This window comes from Apium graveolens, unplaced genomic scaffold (genome assembly GCF_009905375.1).
Source record: "Apium graveolens cultivar Ventura unplaced genomic scaffold, ASM990537v1 ctg24, whole genome shotgun sequence".
In the NCBI taxonomy this organism is placed as follows: Eukaryota; Viridiplantae; Streptophyta; class Magnoliopsida; order Apiales; family Apiaceae; genus Apium; species Apium graveolens.
In genome coordinates this window covers 58,445-85,651 of record NW_027417638.1, presented here as the reverse complement: position 1 = coordinate 85,651, position 27,207 = coordinate 58,445, and the positions used below count along the sequence as shown (strand labels likewise).

Genomic DNA, 27,207 nt, shown 5'->3' with positions numbered 1-27,207 from the left:
TTTGCATCTTCCAACAATTTGGTCCCATTATTTGCTGGCAATTTATGTCGTTCGTATACTTTTCGTATCGTGTACTTTCGTGTTTTGTGTAGTGAAGAACAAACACATATCCGACCCGTTTAGCATTCGTGTACTTAAGGGTAAACACATATCCGTAACTCATCGTTTCGTGTATAAAAATAAATAAATAAATAATTTAATAAATATATAAAATATTATATAGTTTGATATAATTTTACATATAAATATTTATATATATATTACAAATATATATATTTACATATAATTGTATATTTTTGGATATAACTTTATAAATATACATGAATTTTATGTATATATACATATAATATTATAGTAATATGTATATTTATATAAATGAATATACAAATATTAAAAAAATTATTAAAAAATTTATTATTTCGTGTACTTTCGTGTCGTGTCGTGTATCTAAGGGTAAACACATATCCGTACCCGTTTAGATTTCGTGTTCTTTTGTGTCGTGTACTTTCGTGTTCGTGTACCAAAAAGCTGAACACATATCCATTTATATCGTGTCGTTCTCGTGTCGTTTTATCATGTTGTATACCAAATTGCCAGCTCTACATAGTATGACTGCATTAACATATTCTTTTGATCTCATGTTCTATTTTGAATGACTCAGGGATTTCTACTAATATCAAGGAATTCATCTTTCTACTCAAAGTTTTTGACCAAGTGGCTGTCACTGCAATTGTCAACAATATATTCTTCCGGTCTTCATCGTTTCTAGAGTTATGCTTGAGGCAAGTAAATAGAAAGGAAGGATGGATAAATATTGTGCATTCCAAAAATTTACCTACGAGAAGTTAACTTGTATAACATCTAAAAGCAGGTATGGAAAAATAAATCAGTACAAGTACTATCTGCATTCTGTTTTTTAAAGTTACAGAGGACAAAAAAATTAACATCTCCGTGTAAGAAAATAAATGCACTCGGTTCAATTGCAAATCTACTTTCTTTTGTGGACCTTTTTAGTCCAAAATTCAAGGTGGAAATCATTTGATGTAATTCCGTTCCATTTTTTATATTTTCTTTTATATGTTTTGTTTATGTTTTATTCGAACAAAATTAAAAGCTGATTCTATACATTAATTGACCTCTTGTTCAAATTTCATTCTTAATATGTAGGCATCACTTCTCATAAGGAAATGCTCCATCAGCCATTTAACTTTTGGAGTTGAGACGGGAATCAACATTTGGCTGGTTCAGACATTCGGGGTTGTTTCGTACGTCCCTTCAAATCAGAAGTTATAATGATGAAGTATGTAATGGTAATATGTTTTTATGCAATCATGTCCCTTGCCTTAATAGTTATGTTCTCACTGTTGAACACGTGAGTTAGGATTTAGTTATCCCTTAAGTGGGTGTATTGCATAAATTTTAGACCTTGAATTGTAGACTTAACAACTATGTGAATATATTGAAATAATTACGACACAGATGGACGAGTTTGTTAAAACACTTCAGAGTTTGGTAAACCCTTTTAGTCGGTGGATTGCATTAGTCTTGTAGCTTGAATTGCTCGGAGATCCATACAGAAACCCCCTTGAAGATAGGATATTAATATTCCACTGTAAGTGACAAGCACACGTTATTTTTAAGTAAAAGGTGAAACAATAGTTTGCTTTGTGCTCATCACATGGTCACATGGTTGCGTTCAATTAGTAGAAATCCGGACAGCTCTTTGATATGTGATGTTGATAATGTTGTTTACCTTATTCATGCAATGTGGAATTTCTTTTGAATTCCCAAAAAAATGAATAACCATATGGAACTTGGTAATTCTAAGAGGGGCTTGTATAATTCTGTATATAGACGTGGGTTATGTGGATTGGCGATTCTAGAGTTTTTTGTAGCAAGGTGAAATTATGTGCAGGATGTACTGATTGTACGCTTGAGAATTATTCGCTGCTAGCTTTCTTTGTGTAATCTGTTAGCTTGTGACAAGCTGTAGTTCAACCTAATGCGTATACTGTCACTGTAGTAAAGGATCGTGACAGAGCCTTAAGTGCCTCTAATCTGCCCGTACTTTTTCCTTGTGCAAGTACCTGTTCATATTGCAGCCTATAACCTGTTAAGCAAAACTCTGCTTTACATAATTGATTTGAATAAAAATGATTAATAATGTATATTTGATTCAATGCAGCAGCAAGGAAGCAATTTGTTACGTGTACAAAAGTTTAAAGAACGCTATTAACGGTGAAAAACATAAGTGGGCATGAATCTGGTAAGGGCGCAAAGTTAGCTAAATTGAAAAAGTTTTGTTGTGTACAGTGACACTTCTTAAGATACTATTTAACCTCCATCAGTGTTCAACTTGTTGGAGTTGATAACGAAAACAAGGATCGTGTTGATTGCTAAAGATTTATCTCATTGGATCCAATAGCAGCTTAATTAGATAGGCATTTTACTTTTGATTTATCTCGAAACTTAAATTCACAAGCATATCGTATCCGAGCCGGCTTAAGAATCCAGGAAGGAAACCTCAATTTGTGCAACTAGAAACCTTTTGATCTCTTAATTGTCGGTCGTACATTTAAAAGAAGGTGACTTCGTGGCTAGGTTCAAGAGGTCATGATATAAAAGGCTTAGTGCATGTTTCTAGATTTCACTTATAGATATGGTCCATTTAATATCTTGAATTTGAGAATTAAAATTCTAATTCTGCACCATTTAGTCGATATGTCAAAAATAAAGGACTAAACTAGTAACTGGCATATTGTGCGGTTAAGAATGGGCGAGTGCATACATAATTACTCTATAGAAGTTAGGAGGATGTGTGAGTGCATGCAGGTGCGTAGTAACTTTATAAGTATAGGCCATTGGTCAGAAGTAGTTAAAATTAGTTGTTACTATTAATATAAGTTATAACTAGTAAAGTAGTAATAGGTATTATATTAAGAGTGATTGTATTTTATTTGTATTCATCAGTTTTATTGAATAAATTAAAAATAGTGGACTCTAATGGCCATTCAATCAGTAAGGAAATCTTGAAGTACGTTTTTTTTCTGGTTGGTTGTATCTTAGCTAATATTTTACAGTTAACCGATATTTTTCCTATGTATTGTGATTGTAATTTTTTTCTAATTTTATGTAATAATTTTAAAAAATATATTCGGGGATCTTGGACTCGTAGTAGGTTTCCTCCAGCCCTGATTTCATGGCTAGATTTTGAACGGAAAGAGTTTTGTAACAAAACTATGGTCCATTTCCTAGTTTGATTGGCAAAAAAATTTGGACCATTTCTCGATTTGTGCGTGTCATCCTTGCGCAGGGGCCATGCTAATCTTCTCTGTATCGTTCCAATTTTATCGGATGTCACCGAACGGAAAATGTGTATAATTAAACTGTCATTATATAAAGAATAAGTTAACACTATTCTTGGCCAATGTGGGAGGTTTTTAAAAGAAATCAAGTGTATGCCAACATGAAGGCTTTGAATCTATAATTGTGCTCATGCAATGCTTGATGCATTAGGTGTTATGGATAACAAAGCTGCGCGAACATTGCGTTCATATGGGATTGTTATGGCTTAAAGTTTTAGCAGACTGTTCTTTAAATTCTAAGCTAGTCACTGGTTAATTTCCGTTTCCTGCTTATAATTTTTTCTTGTTTGATGTTGTGCTTAAACTTTTCGTTTTGTTGTGCTCGTCTTTTAGTACAATTTATTCATGACATCGTACAATTCATATAGATCAGTGACTGGTTGACGTAAAAGGAGCATTTATTAGGTTACTGCAATTGATTCAGTAGGGATAAAATTATCAAAAGTGACGGCATCATTTTTTTTCCTTTATAGTGTTGAAAAGCTGTAGTAAACCAAGGACAGAAGTGCAATTTCTAGAATCAAATGGTCTCTATATCGTACTGCCTGAAGTTAGTCTGCACTTGTGTTGCAGGACATTCACTGCAAGCTGAAGCTGAAACATTCTCAGGTATCCCATAAAAAATAAATGTTGGTATTATGCAACCTTTTTTATGATTCTCATTTCTTGTGGCCTATTTCTTGTTTCTTGCTCTTTCGTTTTCCTTATTGGGAAGACTAAAAATTAGCTAGTTTCTTAGATATTGTATTCATGCTAGAAGCCTTTTCTTAAACTTTTTTTTATGTCCAGTTTACTTGTAGAATATGATGAGAAGTTAATATTTTGGGGGTTATGAGGAGGAAATTTAGATTATTATCAGTTTGGAGGGACTAATGTATTGCTAATAAATAACTTAGGCATCTTGCCTTGTATGCACAACACTGAGTTCAGGATTTAAAGCAAGAAACTGAGATCACACAACATAGAAGTGTGCGGCTCATTCCCCGTCAATAGTTTGAGATCGCCAAAACAGATGGCACAATTTTGAAGTGCCTGTTTAATTCCCTTTCTGGTGCATTCATGAGAGACAACCAACATAAGCTCCAACCTTTTTAGACCACATCAACTGTGAGCTTAAGTTGAGTACGTTGCTAAATCCAGTGAAAAGGCAGGGAAAGAAACATAACAATGATGATGCACATCAGGCTGAAAAAATGACAACACATGCTCACCAGCAACCAGCATTTTAAAAAAAATAACAAAAGATGGTTGTTGGGTTGAGTGGCTCATCAGGTGCTAATGGACTTGCCAAGAACATGCATGTTATCCTTCCACCGACAGGAGAGGGAAGTTATCGCTGCTCAGTGGAACCTGCCTAGCGCAGTGCCTTCCCCTTTAGTGACCATGAGGTCCAGGCCTTCGCCCAAGACCCATGGTACAACTCCATACTTGAAATGGGCATGCTTGTGAATTACTCAGCAGAGACCGACCTTCTGAACCATGCCAATCTTCAACCATCTCAAATCTCTCACATGAGTTACAGGCCCCCGCTACAAGGCCCAGATGTTGTAGGTGCTGAATCTCCTTTAATATAATGAACCATTTATGCTTTTCTTGAAACGATGTGGGTCTTCTTGTGTTTCTTACCTTTGAAATAACTTAGAATACATTCGTTTTTAAGTAGTTCACTGTTATCGTAAATTATTAATAGAGTAATTTTAGAAAACGATAGAATTGAAAATGAGGTACACTTGATCTTCACAATCTTCACAAAATGCTAAGATATCCTAAACATGTGATGCGAAGTTAGTTCATATTCAATGGTGATGGATGAGCTCCAAATGCGTAGGATATTTAAGTCTGTCCGCATGAATTATGAGATGTTTGCATATTACGTTTTTTTAATCTCTTTTTCAACGGTAAAAAGTTAAGACTGCAGAGTGCAGAATATTGAACCACATGAACTCCTCTCTTTAAAGGGTGAGATGTTTAGATAAAGAATCTTTTCTACTCTCTCTACATGAACTGCTTAGAAATTTTTGTCACCACTTGAATGTGCAGACCTGGTTTTGCTCACCTCCTTAATTGACGTTACTTTGGTTTGATTTAAAATATGTTTCATCCGTCCCTCCTAGAGGAAGACTGCTAAAAAAATATATTTAAGTTAAGAGTTGTGTTGCTTTACCTGTGGTTCGAGGGAGACAACGTCTGCCACATTGCTTACAACCTTCAGGCTGCTTATGAACAGTTTTCCCTTTCCTGGGTTTGAACAATAATCCATCCAATGACCTCGTCCACTTTTTTTTGAATACATAATTTGACGAAACCTTGTATTCATTTATTTCATGCATTCTAATCAGGCATTATAGATAAATGAATAGAAGGAAGGAGTATGAAGACAAATTTAAAGAGAGTAAGGGACAAAACCAGGATAACATTTAACACAACACAAACTTTAAAACTATATTGGCAGGGGCTGCGCGAACGCAAGCCACCCCTAACACAAATTATGATGTAGACTCCACCACTTGGGTAGATCTTAGACGAGCACCCCTCCTAAGTGCAATGGAGGTCACTAATCTAGGCCATAAGCCTTCCTGATCGCTCATTGACCCCATCCAGGTAAGTATGTTACAAGGTTGGAAGTATGTCCATACTTATATCCAGGTGGTAGTGTTTGCTTTAGTATGTTATCGATGTGGGAATGTAGTGATCACTACTAAGAACACAAAAGCTATTAAGGTCTTTACAATAATCCTAGTGAGATCCGTTTCTCCTCTAGTTATGAATGTCACAAAAAAATGTAGTTACAAATGAGTAATACTCGGTAAAATTCTAAAAAAATGTGTTCTCGTAAAATATTTTAAAAAAATACTCCCTCCGTCCCAATTTATCTGTCTTGTTTGACTTTTTACGGTCAAATTGACCCAACTTTGACTGAAAGTTTCACATAGTGGATTATCGAAAGTATTTATAAAAATTATATCATTTGAAAGTATATTTAATGTACTTTAATATGTATTTTTCAGTTTTTCAAAATAATAAAAAAATAAGTTTTTATTTACGGTCAAAATTCATTCAATTTGACCATCAAAAGTCAAACAAGAGGTAGTAATTAATATTAACAAGGGTGACCCATTTGATATTTTACTGGCTACAAACACCTTCAATTCTTTCTTACAATTTCTACAAGCCTGGGGCAAATTTATAATGAACTACTCATTATCTAATGCAGTTTTTATAATTCTGATCTTAGATTGTAGGAAGGCAACGAAAAGAAAGGCCCCTTCAAAAATAGGCATACTATAAGTGACGAGCACAGGGTATTCTTTAGTAAAAAGCGAAGGAATAGTTTGCTTTATTTAGAGGTGTGCTAGACAATGTTTCAAAATATTTTTGATGTGGGTTACCATACGAACACTTGCCCTTCGCAGTATATTGTCTTTTGGTGCTATTTAAATATAAAAAGAGTTTAGTAAAAGTCGAAAGAATAGTTTGCTATGTGCTCATCACATGGATGTGCTTAATTAGAAGGAATCCGGTCAGCTCTTTGATATGTGATGTTGGCGACTTCTCAAGTACCGCGCAACAATAGTCAATAGCTAATTTACTCGGCTATTATAAAGAAATTGGGGCCAGGAAACCTATAACATCTATTTTATAAAAAGATGAAATGCATTACACTGTAGTTTAGTAACGTATGCAGCTTGTTTGTTTTTGTGCCGACAGGCTATGGTTGATGTCTCCCCGAGAGGTTCAATGCACATGGAGAAATGATCAGGCATGCTTCGAATTGTGCTTGCTGTTTTGACCATCTTGGTTAAATGTTCTAGTGATTTTAAATGTTGTAATGCAGTCCATTAGTTCTCCAATAAACTATTCTATATTTGTCGTATTTAGGTGCGGTTTGAGCTCATTTTCTTTGCTCTAAATCCTGACTTAGCGTTGTGGCTCCTTGGAAGGAATGGGACATACGGGGCAGAGGAGATGCTGTAGAATATGCTTAGAAACGTAATCCATTTATAGCAATTATTCTTTATCGCAGAGACGGGAACCTGTGGCCTCAGTCCTGAGGTAATTCTGACAGTTGTATTATGCCTCATTTAGTTTTGGGATGATGAAACCTTTAATGAGTGCTAGATGTAGTGAAGAAAATGAAGCAATTATTCTTCAAATGACTGATAAATGAGCAATATACATTTGTTAAACGGTCATTAATTAATAGCAGTTCTTGAATTATCCAATATGTAGACGATAAGTCATGTTAGAACTCTCATACATGAACCATGTTGGGGCCGAGTTAAAAATCTGGTCAACTTTTATTGTTAGAGGAGCCATTCCTTATATTGGTATGGTGACAAGGGGATTTAAAGATACAATGTACTTGTCAATCTGTTGCAGGGCTGTTGTTACTTGGCATATAGTTATTTCAATCTCTTATAATTCTTTTTATCATGTTCAGAAACTTCCGTTGAATGTTTAATATCTTTCTTAGAACATATACTCATTTATAAGGTAGTCATTTTTGTCAAAAAAATTAACATAATGTAACTCTGTAAACTTGCAGAGTTACAGGAGCATTCATATTGTCTGATGAATAGATTCGCGTTGGCATAGCACATAACAGGACTTTCAATTGAACAACTCATCGTCTAACTAAGAACGTGCATGTTGATTGTCCTGATATCTTGCGAGATAATCCATGTCTTTGGTACCAAAGAAGGTCATGCAAATTTATCATATCTCCTTTCTTGATTTTTTTTTTCTTCCTCTCAGGTGGATCAACCTCCCCTGCATCTGATTCATCTGACTCTGAAGATAGTCTCAACATATAACTGCAAGTCGAGAGACAGGAACCTACAAGTTAGATTCAAGGTTTAAGTTAAGAACATAAAGTAGTCGTAGAATCATGTACTTTGTGACTTACGTTTGGATTCTTTGTTTTGAATCATATATAAAACATGCGCCAATGATGTTGATACAACTTACCTCATTTACAAAGCAGTTTAGCTATCCTAGATACAAAGCAGTTGACTTGCATAAATATAAATTACCGTCGCATGCTTCATTAAGAAACCGATAACAGTAAAGTTATTATCGCATACTTCATTAATAAACCAATAACAGTTAAAAATCATTCTTTGATACCTGCAAACACTTTGCGGAGACATCAGAACAACTTCTTCGAGATAATGTGCTTGAGCCAATCAGCCTTGATTCCTTTTGCAACTTGTCTGAGGTCTGAGCTCTATAAAGGTAAGCATTTTTTCTTCAAAAATTTTGACTTATCCCAGTAGTTCTTCTGATCATATGTGTAGCAGACCATAAATTGTGAAAAAGGAAAAAAACTTGGCAGGTTGAAAATTTCTGAGCAACAGCAAGGAAAAAAAGGTTAAGATCTGTCAGACAACTGCAAGACCACCCCAGCCAGGAAACCCGGCTGAGAATGATCCTCTACTTCTCTCCATGGTGCAGTGAAGAATCATACTGCCGGTCAGAACAAGAAGACAACCACAGCTCCGATCGTGGATGCGAGGAAGCTGGGCGCGGCAGCAGAACCAGTGGCGCTGGAGAGAGTGGCGACGGAAGTGAGACAGTCAATTCAGAAGACGAGGATCGAGAAGAAGATGAGTCAGGCCGAGTCGGCCAAACAAATCAATGAGAGGACTCAGATTGTTCAGAAATATGAGAAGACCACAGAGCGCTGTTAATTACGCTCTAGTCTTGCAATACAACCAAGTGCAAGAATTGAATTATTAGAGGTGATGATCAGTTTTCTTCCCCCCCTTTGGTATATGGATCACCTCAAATTCATCTTGAGTGCCCCTTTGAGTACCTTCCTTTTAATATCTTGAGAAACTCTATCCTTTCGGTGTCTAAACCATAAGAATCGAAAAACACAAGCACATTTTTACCAGCAAGTTGAGAGACAGGAACCTACAAGTTAGATTCAGGAATTAATTTAAGCACGTAAAGTAGTCGTTGAATCGTATACTTTGTAACTTTACATTTGGCTTCTCTGTTTTAAATCATATATATAACATGCACCAATGATGTTCATACAACTTACCTCAGACCCATCTTCTTCATAAAAATATATGGCTACCACCTTGTCTTCAAGAGTGTGAATAGGTACCTGCCAGTAGTAGGAGTGCTGTTAGAGAGATTGCATAACTTCATTCAACATGTACATGCATAATAACATTTAACACAATGAATCAGGGACTAGGATTTCGAAATCATGTTCTCTATTTAGTAAATAAAATTTCCTTGTCTCCTTTGTTTGATATCACATAATCACGTTGAGGAGAGGCCAGAAGAGACTGCAAAGACGGCTGCATTGCAATTGCATCATCTTCTGATTGCAAAAATTGTATCCTTTCATCACTGAAAGGATACCCCAAGGTTCCATAAAGTTCAAGAATATAATAAGCATCATGACATTGCTGCAAAACCATGCCTGTCGAATCAACAATCAAAACAGTTGGATTATCAGCAGATATTTCAGGGAAACCTTTTCTTCAAGATGTTTGCAACAGTCTCTATAACGAACATGATCCTGATCAGCATCATTTTTAACAGCGACAAAAGCGACCTCGAAACCATTGTGAGGATATAAATCATTGTACAGATTCTCCAGCAGGGGTACATAGTAACGCCAAGTATGTATATCAAGAAGAATGGGCGTAAAACATATAACAATAACCTTAGCTGCCAAATGCTCAGCCTTAACCTACAACATATAAAGAACATATTAGAGGATATCAGTTTCACATATTGATTTTGACTCCGTAATCTGAGATGTTCATACAATCTTTTATGGCTAAAGACACTTCAATTTATTGAGACACTCACTCTCACACACACACAGATGCACCTTGTGATCAGCTTAACAATATATATTTTACATTTGTATTTATTAACAATAATAAGTGTATTATTTTATAGAGAAAATTACAGAATTTACCCCTTAACTTTGGCCGAAATTCAAAATTATATATCTGTTTTGAACAATTGCAAATTGCATCCCATTATTTTAAAACTCGTTTCACGTTGCAAATTTTCCATCAAATATGACCGTTAACGTTAGTCAATGGGGTAATTTAGTACTTTCATAATTAAAACATACTTATATCTTTTAGAGAATTGCATTTTGTATCCTTTAATTTTGGTCCAAAATCAATATTATACACCTATTTTCAGAATTTGCATCCTTCTCTTTGAAACTCGGTACAAAAAGCACCTCTTTTGCCTAGTTTCCTTTATTGGGCAGGGGAAAAATATGAATTTCAGCTTAAAAAATTAATTAACAAATATTTATATGTTCTAAATTGTGTTAAAATGAATTTTACATATATTTTATATTTTTCAATTTTTGAGTCATAGTTTCAAATTTAGTTTTTATTACATGGTGTTAATTCCAAAAATTTATAATTCACTAAAATTAATTTAAATTACATGTGTATTAAATTTTAATATTAAATCAATTGCATCGATTATTTTTAAATAATGTGACGTTATTATTTTTTTTAATGTAGGGGAAGAATTCATTATTATAAATATTTTTAGCTTTTTCGAATTATGACTACAAAATTTATTTAAAATTTATATTAAAATTCATATTTTACCCTCATTATTTTAGTTGTAACTGACAAAGTGGTGCATTTTGCATGCGAGCTGAAAGTTAGGGGTTGCAAACTGCAATTACCATTCAAATACTAATACACCAACTTTACCATTCAAACATTTCACGTTAACGGTCATATTTGATGGAAATTACAAAAGGGGTGCAACTTGTATCGGGTTTGAAAGAAATGGGATGCAATCTGCAATTGTTCAAAGCAGTTATACAACTTTGAATTTTGGCCAAAATTAAGGGGTGCATTTTGCAATTCTCTCTATTTTATAATCACTAATTATAACTAATATTTGATGGAAATTACAAAAGGGGTGCAACTTGTAACGGGTTTGAAAGAAATGGGATGCAATCTGCAATTGTTCAAAGCAGTTATACAACTTTGAATTTTGGCCAAAATTAAGGGGTGCATTTTGCAATTCTCTCTATTTTATAATCACTAATTATAACTATATCAATTAATAAGTGATCATTGATTTATAATTTTATTCTAATATTAGCTTCTATTTGATGGCTAGCCTATATATTTGTAGAACTTATATTGTTCGATTTGTTAAATATATTATGTTGCCCAAATATGGATCTACTTCCTTGATTTTCCATTTTTGGTATTTATATTCAAGTTCCGTCAAAAACTCACTTTTAATTTATTTTTTATTTGAAAAAAGATTAGGATCTTCGACACAAATTTTAAGGCTCTAATCTACTATTATTACATAAATTATTTTAAAATCTTTTTCTTCTAAAAAATGTTAAATGTTTAATTTTTTATTTTAAAAAAAATCAAAATAAGTTATAGAATTATATTAGATAAGAGCATTAATATGTGTGTCGAACTCTCTATTTCAAATATTAACAATCTATTGGGATGGAGGGAGTAGTTTACTAAGCCGCGCTTCACAGTTTTTTTTTTTGCATTTCTTATCTGATTTTTGTCATTCTGAAATTATGAATAATAAATAAATATAATAAGTTGGAAAGTTTAAAAAATTGTTCTCTCGTTAAACATGTCGCTCTCTCATTATTCACAAATATAATATCATAAAATTATATTATTTATTATTCAATAATCAATGTAATATTTTTTATAAGTTAGAAAAAAATGTTGTATAACAGAAAACTGAGAGGATATGTAAATATATTAATACCGATTCTCTCATGTCCCCTCCCGCCATTACATTGGTCTATCTGTGTGTTATGTATGAAATGCACACATAGGGGGGTGAATGTGTATTTCTTGTTTTTTTTAAAATTTTAGAAATTACTTTCAAGAAAATCAAATTTGTGTTTAGGCTATGGAACTCAACAGACCAAATAGAAATTTGCAGTGATAGATGCATTCTGTAATTGAAGTTGTTATCGAGATCTTCAAAGTGTATGGAGATATCTGTATCGAGATGTAGAATTCCTTGTCGATATCTCCACTTCTCTACATGTGTAGATGATTTGTCGGCATCTCCACTACTCTACACGTGTTTGGACTTGTCGGTATCTCCACTTGTCGATATCTCCACTCCTCTACATGTGTTTTGACTTGTCGATATCTCCATTTCTCTACATGCCAAATTGACTTGTCGACATCTCCATTTCTGTATAGGTCAAATTAACTTCTCTACAAGTAAATAGATTTCTCTACAAGTAAAGAGACTTCTCTACAATCCAAATTGACTTCCCGATATGTTTCTTGACGTTTCTTGATCTGTGACTTCTTGACATTTGACTTAAAATATTTTTCAATCTACAACTTTATTTTTCACCAAACAGTTTTTCTTCATTATGAGGCATAATCAGGCTTGATCTTCTTCCGAAGATTTATTCCTAACTTGTTGGTTGTTTACTACAAAAATACTCCAATCTAGTTTATTCAAACATTTTTACAGACTCGAGAAATACCATTACAAATTACATAAAATTACAATTCAATTGAATCTTAGGATTGTCGAAGTGACCTGGTCTTGTTTTGTTAAGGCACGTTTTGCACAATAAATGTGATTCTTCTATATGTTGACTAACCACTCCACTCCAGAATCTTCATGTTATTGATTATATAAACCAAATTGGAAAACAAATGCTTTCAATATTTTATGAATGAATATTAAATAAGACTTCTGTCAAAAAAAATATTAAATAAGACAATCTTTAATATGGTGAAAGCTACTTATCCCGTTCACTAAATTTTATTATAACGAATCAACACTGATTTTTGACAAATACTTAAATTACTATTTTGGTATCTTTAACATTTTTAATACTCTAACATTTCTAATAAAATGTATTGGTCGTTGTTTGTGTTATTTGGTTTTGTATATTTGAAATGCACATATATGCTTTTACCTAGCTTCTTGACTTTCTACATTAAAAGGTTCCTCGAACACCGTAGATTCTCTTTTGATGACTGCATCGAGGATTATTTGACTTTAACCGGCCTAATTTCAAATAAGTATCTGACTAAAAAGGTCTTGGGAAGTGTGGGTATACTTTGGTGGGTGAAAAAGATAATGTCTTAAGGGCTGGAAAGGAGATTAGAGATGTTATGGTAGGTGGAGGAGAGCACGGGAGGGTATTGATGCATGGAGGATATGATGGAAGTGTTATGGTGCCTAGAGGACATAATGAAAGTGTTATTGTGCTTGGAAAAAAAGTGTTAAATATGGGAGGGCACCTTGAGATGTGTGTTCAGAGAAAGGGAGATCTAGGCAGTTTTTTGGCAATCAAAGATATCGTAACCGGAAAGTAACATGATGCATGTGATTTGAAAGCTACTATAGATGAATATTTTGAAACAGAAACATTTCCAACTTTTAAGGAGCAAAACATACATCCCTATCTCAAAAAAGTATACCTGCTCAAAACTAGATGGCTCATACTCTATTGATCATTCTATGGCCTCTGAAATTCCTCCTGAAAAATTTCTCATACGTAATTTCTAAATAGTAGTAGACTGTCAGTTGCAATATAGATCACAGTTTCTAGCTAGTATATGAGTTCGCGAATAAGAGTCATCAAATGATAGTTGAATGCAAGTACAGCTGCAAGACATTATTTTAGGTCATTCTGGGTATATCTCCCATGTCTTTCAAGTGATAAAACATAATATTGTATAACAGAAAACTGGGAGGATATGTAAATATATTAGTACCAATTCTCCCATGTCCTCTTCTACCATTATGTTGGTCTCTATGTGTTGACTAACCACTACACCCCGGAACCTTGCATGCTATTAATTATATAAACCAAATAGGAAAATAAATACACAAATGTATTCTCAATTAAAATTTAAATAAGAATTATGTCATAAAAATATTAAATAAGACAATCTTTACTAGGATGAAAGCTACTTATCCCTTTCATTAAATTTTACTTCAATATTGATTTTTGAAAAATACTTAAAATATTATTTTGGCATCTCTAACATTTTTAATACTTTAACATTTTTAATAAACTATATAGTTCATTATTTGTGTTATTTGGTTATGTATATTTTAAATGTATATATACATTTACCTAACTTCTTGACTTTCTGAATTAAAAGGTTTCTCGGACACTGTAGATTCTCTTTTGATGACTGGATTAAGGATTAGTGACTTTAACCGGTATAATTACAAAGAAGTGTATGAGTAATAAGGTTTTGGGTATTGTAGGGGATACTTTGGTAGGTGAAGGAGAAACTATCTAAAGGGCCGAAGAGGAGATTGGAGATGTTACGGTAGGTGAAGGAGAGCATGGCAGGGTATTGGTGTATGTAGGACATAATAGAAGTGTTATGGAGCCCAGGGGACATAATGAAAGTGTTATTGTGCATCGAGAAGAGGTGTTAAATAACGGAGGGCACCTTGAGAGGTGTGTTCAGAGAAAAGGGAGATCTAAGCAATTTTTTGGCAAGCAAAGATTTCGTAATCGGAAAGTATCATGATGCATGTGATTTGAGAGCTGCTATAGATGAATATTTTGATGCAAAAACCTTTCCAACTTTTGAGGAGGCAAAGCATACATCCATGTCTCAAAGAAGTATGTATGCTCAAAACTAAAGATGGATCGGAATGTATGGATTATCCCATGACCTCTGAAATTCCTCTTGAAAAAATTCTCATGTGCAATTTCTAAATAGTAGTAGACCGTCAGTTGAAATATACATCACCATTTCTAGCTAGTACATAAGTTCCAGAATAAGAGCCATCAAATGATAATTTAGAGTTTCAAGTAGAGTTGCAAGATATTGTTTTAAGGTCATTTTGGATGTCTCCTATATCTTACAAGTTAGAAAACATAATATTGTATAACATAAAACTAAGAGGATATGTAAATATATTAGTAACAATTCTCTCATGTCCTCTTTTACCATTATTTTAGTTCTCGATGTGCTTCTTCTATATTATGGCTAACCACTCCACTCCGAAAACTTGCATGTTATTAATTATATAAATCAAATAGAAAAACAAATGTATTCAATTTTTTTGAATGAATATTAAATAAGACTTTTGTCTGAAAAATATTAAATAAAAAAATCTTTACTATGGTGAAAGCTGTTTATCCCTTTAATTAAATTTTATTATAACAAATCATCACCAATTTTTGACAAATACTTAAAACACTACTTGGGCTTCTCCAGCATTTTTAATAAAATACATAGGACATTGTTTGTGTTATATGGTTATGTATATTTAAAATGCATATATATCCATTTACATAGCTTTTTGACTTTCTGAATTAAAAGATTCCTCAAACACCGTATATTCTCTTTTAATGACTGCATGGAGGATTATGTGACTTTAATCGACCTAATTGCAAAGAAGTATCTGACTAGTAAGGTCTTGGAAAGTGTGTGGATACTTTGGTAGACGAAGGAGATATTATCTTAAAGGTCGGAGAGGAGATTGCATATGTTGTGGTATGTGGAGGATAACACATGAGGGTATTGGTGCCTGGAGGACAGAATGACACTTCTTTGAATACTATTTGTTCTGGTAAGTGAAAAATCATAAAAAGTATTGTATATTTTCAAATTTTATATAAAAAATTGTTTTTTTAATCGGACTTTTCAAAAAGCCGGGGCTTTTATCCGGGCCGAACCGGGTTTTTATCCGAGTTTTTTTTCGATCCGGACTTTTATAAATCCGGATTTTTATCCGAGTTTTTCGGGTTTCGGGCCTGGTCGAATTTTCGAGAAAAAAGGAGGTTCATTTAAGGTTCGCAGGCCGGGCCCATTTTCGGGTATTTTATTTTAGTGCTTCTACTCATCGGAAATGTGCATTGAAAATGAAACACAAGAGCATGTTAAAAGCATGTTTGAAACCGAGTGTGTACACGTACACCTGCTTCACAGTCCCCCCTCTTAACACATAAGGCCGTGTTTGTTTTGTACAAAAATATTACAAGTACACCTACTTTACTGTTTGTTTAGTTGAAGTACTTATAATAGTACCTGCTCTATTATTGAAGAGGGTTTTTTGGGATTCTCAAAACTCCAACAAAAACAACCAAATGAGAAGATGAAAGAGGAGCGAGTGTCGGTCTATTCGATCGATGAAACTTCCGGCGTCACTTTCCGGTTAGTTACATTTTTTCTCCTATCAGTTTTCTTTTATTTTTTTATAGTTACGACACTCGCGCATCCCGAGATTCGAACTCTTGGCCTCCCTCGGGGAAGCCACTGCACCAACACAAACACGCTATCAGTTTTGTCATACATGTTAACATATTTAAGTTGTTTATATCTCATATGCTGTTTCACTATCTAAATGATGGTTAGGTTATAAGATATTGATGCCTTTTGGTACATGAAGTTTTTTTTTTTTAATTTTTTAATTATTTAGTAATATTAATATAGATGTGAGATATGTGATTTTGAGTCTTTGGCAATGTTGTTTACCTTGTTCTTGTAATGTGGAATTTATTTCAAATTCCCAAAAAATTGAATAAGCATACGGAACCCGGTAATTCTAGGAGGGGCTTGTGGGCTAAATAGTTGTTAATTTGTTTAGCAATATTAATATTAAGATAGATGTGAGATATGTGGATTGGTGATTCTAGAGTTTTTTGTAGCAAGGTAAATTTATGTGCAGGATGTACTGATTGCTCGCTTGAGAACTTATTCGCTGCTACCTTTCTTTGTGTAATCTGTTAGCTTGTGACAAGCCGTAATTCGATCTAATGCGTATACTGTCATTGTAGAAAAGGATCCTGACAGAGCCTTAAGTGCCTCTAATATGCCGGTACTTTCTCCTTGTGCAAGAAGATGAAATGAGGAGTTAGTGTCCATCATATGCAACATTGTGTCGTCACTTTCCGGTAAGTAAACTCTATTATCCGATATATTTTCTCACATATTTCAGCTGTTTAGAGTATGTTTTTAGTTCTATGTTTCATATTTCACTATTTAAATGGTGATTAATTAGGTTATAAGATAGATTGTTTACTTTTTTGGTACATAAAGAACATTGATTTATGTACATACATACATAAAGAACATAGGTTAAATGTTAAATGTGCTCATAATAAGTAAGATTCTCTGGTCTTTTACGTTGGTACAGACACTGTTGAAACTTGAGTTATGATTTGGTTTATATCCTTTAGTGGGTGTATTGCATAAATTTTAGAGCTTGAACTGTAGACTTAACAACTATGTGAATATATTGAAACAATAATAACTAAACTGAGAAGAGTAGCCATTGCTTAGGACTAGTTGAAATTAGTTGTTACTTTAATTATACTCCTAATGTAACTAAACTGTATTAGACTCCTAATGTAACTAGAAAAAGGTATTAAATTAAGATTGATTTGTATTCTAATTGTATTTATTAGTTTTTATTAAAGAAATTAAAATTAGTGCATCTAATGGCGCCATTCAATTGGTAAGGAAATCTCAAATTATGTTTTTTCCCCGTTAGTTGTATCTTTGCTATTTTTTTACAATTTAACAAATATTTCATGTATGTATTGTGATTTTTAATTTTTTCTATTTATATGTAATATTTTTAAAAAATATATACAAACTCCAACCATTTCCTGTATTTTTGTTTGCCTGCTGAATTTTATTCTTTTTCCTGTTTGCTGTTGTGGTGAAACTTGTCTTTATGTTGTGCTTGTCATTTAATACAATTCCTTCATAACATCGTACCATTCATATGAATCCGTGACGGAATTGATGCAGGAGCGATATAATTATAAAGAGTGATGGCATCTTTTTTATTCATCAGGAGTGTTGAAAAGCAGACAGGAGTACAATTTCTAACAACAAATATGTTCTTAAGTTGCGGATAACTTTCACAGGTATTTTATCATATGTTTTTATGTTTGTTTGGTATAAACATGAAGTTATGATCCGCACCAGAATTTTTATCAACTGTACAGCTTAGAACATGAATTCAAGGGTAAACATTGAACTATGTTTTGGTGGAGTGAGCCAGGCCTAAGCAGTAGTGCAACACTTGGGCGACTCGCGAAGAACCCAATAGCAAGCTATTGTGAAGGATCTTCCCCCTTAAAAAATTAATTTAATATCGTGTGAGCCAATGACTCACATATCAGATATTAAACTGATAAGAACAGATACTACACTTGATCTTAGCCAAAAGGCCGAGAAAGGTATGCTTTAAACAATAGGCCAGCTCTGCTTTTATACAACACTTAAATTAGATATTCTCTGTCGACTTCGATGAGGGATGAAATTAACCTTGTTGCAAAACACAGTCTGCCTCTTGAACTAAAACGTCCTGGCTTTTAAGATCTTCATTATTGATTTATTTTCAAGTCCATAGTACTGATTCACGAACTATTAATTGCAGTCCATAATCTGCTCTTCTAACTTTGTTGATTACCTAGATGAACATGGTTATACTTTTACGCTTCTATTTTTTTTAATTTCTTTTTAAAAAAATAATTGCAACTTTTGTGATTACATCATGTATAATTATCTTAATTTTAAACTAGTTTAAGAGTTCTGTAAGGTTGGGTTACTGCACTAACATGGATTAGATAGTTTCGACGTGGGTTACTGCACTAACATGGATTAGATCAAGTGCTCGCTTGCACTTTGCAGTATATGCTCTTTTAGTGCTATTTAAATATAAGAAGAAATAGTTTAGAGTGCAGATAACCTGTGTAGATGTTTTAAAGCGTGGAAGCAAAACGAGGAGACTGTCATAAAATGTAAAACGGAGTGGTCTGAAAATCAAGCTTCGGCAGGTCTTCAATAGAAAAGGCTTTGCTCTGCCAGGTTGTACCAAGTAGACCGGGAAAGAACGCAATAAATTTCTTTGCTGCATTATTTTATGCTAATTATCTTTAGCTTTTCCGATACGAACTCCGAATTAATTAATAGAAGTCATGGGAAATGACCAGACATGCTTCCAAATTGTTTTGCTGTTTTGACCATCTTTGTTAAATTATATATTTGCAAGCTGAGTTCCAAAGAAATTCCAGGAATTCTGGTGGTGTAACAAATTATCTCATTTTAACTTAAACAATCTGTAATTTACTTCCCAAAGGTCAATCGAAGCTTCCACAAAGTTTCACTAGCTGGTACTAACAATGTAACATGTCTTGCTTTGATATGTGCAGTGCTTGGATATGCTTGAAAAGGGTCTCTTATTTCCATGATTATCAGTAGAGAGGTGGTGATCAGTTATCTAATTCCCCAGTTTTTCTCCTCTACCCAATGTATTATGTAGGATTGGATATTTTATGCAATCTTAAGAAATCTGTCAATTTGGGCTACAAAATGGTGCCTTATTGATTTACTAACTGCTGTCCTCTAACAATTGTTCAAGTTAAACAAAGGGAGTGCTTTCATCTTCCTGTTCCATTGTATAATTAATTGCACCAGTTTAGCTATCCTAGATACAAAGCAGTTGACTTGCATAAAGATAAACTACTGTCGCAGACTTCATTTAGAAACCGATAATGTGCTTGAGCCATCCAGCCTTGATTCCTTTTGCAACTTGTCTCAGGTCTCAGCTCTAGAAAGGTAAGTATTTTTTTTTTCAGAAATTTTGACTCATCCCAATAGTTAATGCAATTACAGAGTTTAGTAACTAAAGGACCGTCGGCTCATGGGCAGGCCTTTTAAATCATGACATCACATCGCAATACGGGAAATTGTTGGAAGACACTGGGCTATATAATGGAGCAGTTCTCTCTAGGATTGAGTTAACCGCAACAAAGCCAATCATGTTACTAAAAGAGGCACTCAATTTTTTGGCGTTGTCTCATCTTTATATGTACTGAGGTATAAATCTTCAACATTCATCATGCTTCCCTCCCCCCTGTGGATTAGCATCGTTATATCTTTCGTCAAAGCAGCAGGCATGCTCTACTTTATATTGTTAACTACGCATTATTGATGGACTCTTTGTTTGGATAAAAGATTGGTTCCTTTTCTAAAAAACTTCTGGCAGATAGCACTATCCTAATTATCAAAAAAAAAGTCACAATGTTCTGTCACACACTATTAGAAAATTTAGTCAGGTCTAAGCTGCCATGTCATATTTTCCAAACCTTCTTTGCCATGATTTTGAACTGAGTAAGGTCACATGTTAAATTAATTTTGCTTTCATGTGAAGTTGTGGACCCTTATTAACAATTTTTTTCATTCCTACCAGACCCGTCTCTGATAGTCTGAATCACTTAGGATATATGAATAATAATAAGAATATAAGCTCAGTTCTACTTATGCAAAAGCATTATCAAGATGTTGCTTAAATTTGAATGAAAAGTAAATAGTGATCATCAAATTTCTTTCGGAGACTTTAGTTCTTCCGAATTAAATGATAAGATTTATATCATTGTAGCAAGACGGGACAAAGTTAATGGAGGGAGAATTTGGACTTGATGCTTACTCATTCGGATCATGTATATGATTAATGACATTTAGTACTGAGCTTTTTAGGGCATATAATTTCCCTTCATGAGTTTGTATCTTTATTTAAGTTCTTGGTCTCTTTTCAGCTAGTATATGTAGTTCTCTTAATATTACTGGGAGGTTAATTTATGATCACAGTCGCAAGAAGTATTGGTTTTGGTTTTATTATTTTTGGCATATACTCTTATATTTCGTGCTTAAATTTATATTTTTTAACCTGTATAGAAAGCCGGAGGGGGCCATATGGTTGCAAGTCGTGCACAATTTCCAAGATACTCAAAGCATGTCTGAGTGTGTACACGTACACCTACTTCAGAGTCCCCACTCTCACACATAAGGCAGTGTTTGTTTTGTAGGAGTTTATTATATTTAAATATTACTATTGACTTGAGGGTTTTTTGGGATTCTTAACTCAAACAAAAACCAAAGCAGAAGATGAAAGAGGAGCTACTGATCAATGCAATTCCCGGCATCTTTTTCCGGTATGTAACTCTTTTCTCCGATCCGTTTTTCTTATACATAATATTAACATAAGTTGTTTAGATTTTGTATCATTTTTTATGCAAATATGTGTATAGTTCTATGTTTCATATGCTGTTTTACCTATCTAAATGGTGATTAGTAGATTATAAGAACATGGTCTTATATATGTTTTTTTTAGAAAAAATATTAATTATTTTAATGTTTTGAAGTATATGAACCTTCAGCAATTCATGTCCAAGGACTAGGAGCCATAGGGCGATGGCTTAAAATAATGATTTTTTTTTTGCAAAGTTAACGAGAAAAAATACTCATGGTCAGTGGCGGATCTAGGTACGAACATTAGGGTGGTTGAGAAAAAATTAACCATATATTAGAACAATGTTTTGGAGTATATGAGCAATTCATGTCAAAGAACTCGTGAACTTAATTCTAAGTTCTGCTAATGACTATGAACATTTGCATCTTCCAACAGTTTGGTCCCTTTATTTGCTTAATTCCGTTCCATTTTTTATATCTTCATTTATATGCTTTGGTTCTGTTTTAAGCGAACATATTAAAAGTTGATTCTGTACATTAATTGACCTCTTGCTCAAATTTCATTCTTAACATGTAGGCATCACTTCTCATGAGAAAATGCTCCATCAGCCATTTAACTTTTGGAGTTGAAACGGGAATCAACCTTTGGCTGTTTCAGACATTCGGGCTTGTTTCGTACATCCCTTCAGATCAGAGGTTATGATGATGAAGTATGTAATGGTAATATGTTATTATGCAATTATGTCCCTTGCCTTAATAGTTATGTTCTCACTGTTGAACCAATTTGTTAAGACACTTGAGTTAGGATTTAGTTATCCCTATAGTGGTTTATTGCATAAATTTTAGACCTGGAATTGTAGACTTAACAACTATGTGAATATATTGAAATAATTACGACACAGATGAACGAGTTTGTTAAAACACTTCAGAGTTCGGTAAACCCTTTTAGTCGGTGGATTGCATTAGTCTTGTAGCTTGAATTGCTCGGAGATCCATACAAAACTCCCCTTGAAGATAGGATATTAATATTCCACTGCAAGTGATAAGCACATGTTATTTTTTAGTAAAATGTGAAACAATAGTTTGCTCTATGCTCATCACATGATCACGCGGTTGCGTTCAATTAGTAGAAATCCGGACAGCTCTTTGATATGTGATGTTAATAATGTTGTTTACCTTATTCGTGCAATGTGGAATTTCTTTTGAAGTCCCAAAAAAATGAATAACCACATGGAACTTGGTAATTCTAAGAGGGGCTTGTATAATTCTGTATATAGTTCTCAACCAGGTGGGCTATGTTGGATATGTGGATTGGTGATTCTAGAGTTTTTTGTAGCAAGGTCAAATTATGTGCAGGATGTACTGATTGTACGCTTGAGAACTTATTTGCTGCTAGCTTTCTTTGTAATCTGTTAGCTTGTGACAAGCTGTAGTTCAACCTAATGTGTATATGTATACTGTCCTTGTGCAAGTACCTGTTCATATTGCACCCTATAATCTATTCAGTAAAACTCTGCTTTACATAATATGATTTGAATAAAAATGATTAATAATGTATATATGATTCAATGCAGCAGCAAGGAAGCAATTTATTTCGTGCACAAAAATTTAAAGAAAACTATTTACGGTGAAAAACATAAGTGGGCATGAATCTTGTGAGGGCACAAAGTTAGCTAAATTGAAAAAGTTTTGTTAGTGTACACTGTATCGTGACACTTCTTTAGATACTTTTTAACCTCCATCAGTGTTCAACTTTTTGGAGTTGAGACTTAGGCAGGTTGATAACGAAAACAGGGATCGTGTTGGTTCCGGCGTTCAGGAAAGATCACCTCCTCCATTAAGTCATTCAACGTGTCTATGCGAAAGTGGTATCGATTTCACATGCATATGAAGCATGCAAATATATATTCTAATTGTACAAGTCAGTTAATTTATGTTACTTTTTCTTGTTTTACGATATTCTGTTAGTTGCTACAAACTTATCCTTTTTTGTTAACGTGATCATGTTGATTGCTACAGATCTATCTCATTGAATCCAATAGTAGCTTAATGAGGTAGGCATTATAACTTTTGATTTATCTCGAAACTTAAATTCACAAGCATATCGTATCCGAGCCGGCTTAAGAATCCAGGATGGAAACCTCAATTTGTGCAACTAGAAACCTTTTGATCTCTTAATTGTCGGTCGTACATTTAAAAGAAGGCGATTTCATGGCTAGGTTCAAGAGGGCATGATATAAAAGGCTTATTGCATGTTTCTAGACTCACTTATAGATATGGTTCATATAATATCTTTGATTTGAGAATCAAAATTCTGCACTATTTAGTCAATATGTCAAAAATAAAGGACTAAACTAGCATATTGTGCGGTTAACAATGGGCGAGCGCATACATAGTTACTTTAGAAGTTAGGAGGATTGGTGAGTGCATACAGGTGCAAATTAACTTTATAAGTAGAGTAGGCCATTGCTCAGAAGTAGTTAAAAATTAGTTGTTACTATTATTGTACATGTGATCTCTAAAACTGTATTAGACTCCTAATATATAACTAGTAATAGGTATTATATTAAGAGATTGTATTTTATTTGTATTCATCATTTTATTGAATAAATTCAAAATAGTGCACTCTAATGACCATTCAATCAGTAAGGAAATCTTGAAATACATTTTTTTCTGGTTAGTTGTATCTTAGCTAATATTTTACAGTCAACCAAAATACGTATGTATTGTGATTGTAATTTTTTTCTATTTTTATGTAATATTTTAAAAAAAAAATATTCGGGGATCTAGGACTCGTACATTTCCTCCACCCCTGATTTCATGGCTAGATTTGAACAAAAAGAGTTTTGCTGGGAGCTTTTTTCAAACAAAACTATGGTCCATTTCCTAGATTTGGTTGGCAAAAAGATTTTGGACCATTTCTCGATTTGTGCGTGTCATCCTTGTGCAGGGGCCATGCTAATCTTCTCTGTATCATTCCAATTTTATTGGATGTCCCCGAAGGGACAATATATGCACTCAAACTGTTACTATATAAAGAATAAGTAATAAATATTCTTAACCAATGTGCGAGATTTTAGAAGAAATCAAGTGTATGTGTATGCCAACATGAAGGCTTTGAATCTATAATTGTGCTCATGCAACGCTTGAGGCATTAGATGTTATGGATAACAAAGCTGAGCGAGCGTTGCTTTCCTATGGGATTGTTATGGCTTAAAATTTTAGCAGACTGTTCTTTAAATTCTAAGCTAGTCACTGGTTAGATTCCTGCTTATATCTTTTTCTTGTTTGATGTTGTGCTGAAACTTTTCTTTTTCTTGTGCTCGTCTTCTTTTAATACACACTTCATTCATGACATCGTACTATTCATATAGATCAGTGACTGGTTGACGTACTGCAATTGATTCAGGAGTGATACAATTATCAAAAGTGACGGCATCATTTTTTTCCTTTATAGTGTTGAAAAGCAGTGGTAAGCCGAGGACAGAAGTCCAATTTCTAGCATCAAATGGCCGCTCTATCGTCTGCCTGAAGTTAGTCTGCACTTATGTTGCAGAATGTTCACTGCAAGCTGAAGCTGAAACAATCTCAGGTATCCCATAAAAAATAAATGTTTGGTATTATGCAACTTTCTTTTTTGCTAAGTTGTTTTACGTAACTTTGCTGTCAGTGGTTGGGAAAAAACATGATCAAAGTTGCTATAATTAATGTCAGTGGGAATGTTTTACTCTTACTTCAAAATTCCAAGCCCCGTGCCTCCTAAAATCTTGGAACACAAGGCTAATGTCATAAGTCCACATTGAACTATGTTCTGGTGGGGTGAGCCAGGCCTAAGCAATAGTGCAACACTTGGGCGACTCGTGCAACACTTGCTTTTATAAACTTTTAATGGCAACTTTTGCCATTACAGCATATAGAAACCAAGTGGACAAGCATATATATAAACTAAATAGCCAACGCTATTTGCAATTTAACAAATATTTATGTAAATTTTGCAATTTAACAAATATTTTCCGTACGTTTTGTGATTTTTTTATATTTATGTAAAAAAATTTATAAAATATATTCCGGGTCATCTTGGACTCGTAGTCGGTTTCCTGCACCCCTTAGCCAAGTGGGAGTTATTATAAGGAAGCAAGTGTATGCCAACATGAAGCCTATTTATTTATCAAAGATTAATCTAATTGGGACGTATATATAGAGAAGCTGGTCGCATCCCAAATTAGAAGTGATTGTCCAACATTTTTATGTTGAATAGTGTATGTCATGTTTCTTGATTATAGATTAGTTGGCTAGAAATTCTGTAATTAGAGAGTGGAGGCTTTTTATCCCTAGGCACCAAAGGTTGTATATTCCACTTGGTCATAATTCTTAGTATTCATCAAATTTTTATATAACTTTGTTTTAACTATAATTTATCCAAGTTGTGAGTAACCTGCCTTTTGGAAATTTGTTTTAAGTGTGTTGAAATGGTTTAACATGTGGTGAGCACATTCCATGGTTTAACATGTTATTTTCTATGAAGTGAACTTTAGACTTTGCATCACAACATGAATTGTAACATGTTTGCTAACACGGATGCAACCATCGGTATTCTCGTCTCCAGTATTGGAATCTTGAGAAGCTGCCTTCTATGTTATTAGTATAGTTTCATTTAGTAAAAGCTGATAAATCCTTTAAAGGTTGAGATTTGAAACAATTTGTGTCATCTGCCATCCTCCCACCCGTGGGGGTATTCAACTGAATTTTCAGAGCCACCCTGTACGAATGTAAAAAGGCGATTGTGTGAATGAATAACAGTTTGCCTGCTGAATTTTATTCTTTTCCTGTTTGCTGTTGTGGTGAAACTTTTCTTTATGTTGTGCTTGTCATTTAATACAATTCCTTCATGACATCGTACCATTCATATGAATCCGTGACGGAATTGATGCAGGAGCGATATAATTATAAAGACGATATAATTATAAAGAGTGATGGCATCTTTTTTATTCCTCGGGAGTGTTGAAAAGCAGACAGGAGTGCAATTTCTAACAACAAATCTGTTCTTAAGTTGCAGCTATTCACCCAAGCTAAAAACTTTCACAGGTATTCTATCAAAAGTTTTTATGTTCTGTTTTTATGCAACTTTGCTCAGTCACTAAAAACAAGATGTTATTATCCACACCAGAATTTTTATCAACTGTAATGCTTAGAACATGAAATCAAGGCTAATTGTGATTAACAAACATTGAACTATGTTTTGGTGGGGTGAGCCAGGCCTAAGCAATAGTGCAACACTTGGGCGACTCGTGAAGAACCCTATAGCAAGCTATTGTGAAGGATCTTCCCCCTTAAAAAATTAATTTAATATCGTGTGAGCCAATGACCCACATATCAGATATTAAACTGATAAGAACAGATACTACACTTGATCTTAGCCAAAAGGCCGAGAAAGGTATGCTTTAAAAAGTAGGCCAGCTCTGCTTTTATACAACACTGAAATTAGATATTCTCTGTCGACTTCGATGAGGGATGAAATTAACTTTGTTGCAAAACACAGTCTGCCTTTTGAACTAAAACGTCGTGGCTTTTAAGATCTTCATTATTGATTTATTTTCAAGTCCATAGTACTGATTCACGAACTATTAATTGCAGTCCATAATCTATAATCTGCTGTTCTAACTTTGTTGATTACCTAAATGAACATGGTTATACTTTTACGCTTCTATTTTTTTAATTTCTTTTGGAAAAAAAATCATTGCAACTTTTGTGATTATATCATGTATAATCTAGCATAAAGTCATCATGTATCCTCTTCTGATTTATAAGCTTCCTTGGTTTTTACTATTATCTTAATTTTAAACAAGTTC

General features: G+C 33.8%; 3 long non-coding RNA genes, 5 other non-coding genes and 1 pseudogene across 8 annotated transcripts; 2 read left to right on the top strand and 7 right to left on the bottom strand.

Moving 5' to 3' along the window:
• The first annotated feature begins 663 nt into the window (after positions 1 to 663).
• Positions 664 to 7,114, top strand: LOC141700450 (uncharacterized). The gene is made up of 5 exons (XR_012566344.1): positions 664 to 871; positions 1,168 to 1,310; positions 2,186 to 2,266; positions 3,839 to 3,974; positions 7,074 to 7,114. It is a non-coding gene; the product is annotated as an uncharacterized LOC141700450 (long non-coding RNA).
• On the bottom strand, positions 1,564 to 1,684 carry LOC141700465 (U5 spliceosomal RNA; annotated as a pseudogene).
• Positions 3,268 to 3,371, bottom strand: LOC141700472 (U6 spliceosomal RNA). The gene has a single exon (XR_012566361.1). It is a non-coding gene; the product is annotated as a U6 spliceosomal RNA (small nuclear RNA).
• Positions 4,298 to 5,957, bottom strand: LOC141700449 (uncharacterized). The gene is made up of 2 exons (XR_012566343.1): positions 5,530 to 5,957; positions 4,298 to 4,550 (listed from the first exon to the last, which is right to left on the bottom strand). It is a non-coding gene; the product is annotated as an uncharacterized LOC141700449 (long non-coding RNA).
• Positions 5,815 to 5,974, bottom strand: LOC141700455 (U1 spliceosomal RNA). The gene has a single exon (XR_012566349.1). It is a non-coding gene; the product is annotated as a U1 spliceosomal RNA (small nuclear RNA).
• Positions 7,115 to 7,235: 121 nt separating the features above from the next.
• LOC141700453 (uncharacterized) lies at positions 7,236 to 8,825 on the top strand. The gene is made up of 3 exons (XR_012566347.1): positions 7,236 to 7,418; positions 7,912 to 8,600; positions 8,701 to 8,825. It is a non-coding gene; the product is annotated as an uncharacterized LOC141700453 (long non-coding RNA).
• Positions 8,826 to 18,372: 9,547 nt separating this feature from the next.
• Positions 18,373 to 18,568, bottom strand: LOC141700474 (U2 spliceosomal RNA). The gene has a single exon (XR_012566363.1). It is a non-coding gene; the product is annotated as a U2 spliceosomal RNA (small nuclear RNA).
• Positions 18,569 to 24,262: 5,694 nt separating this feature from the next.
• Positions 24,263 to 24,365, bottom strand: LOC141700471 (U6 spliceosomal RNA). The gene has a single exon (XR_012566360.1). It is a non-coding gene; the product is annotated as a U6 spliceosomal RNA (small nuclear RNA).
• A 2,235-nt stretch (positions 24,366 to 26,600) lies between these two features.
• Positions 26,601 to 26,796, bottom strand: LOC141700479 (U2 spliceosomal RNA). Its single transcript, XR_012566367.1, has one exon. It is a non-coding gene; the product is annotated as a U2 spliceosomal RNA (small nuclear RNA).
• Between the last annotated feature and the right edge of the window lie 411 nt (positions 26,797 to 27,207).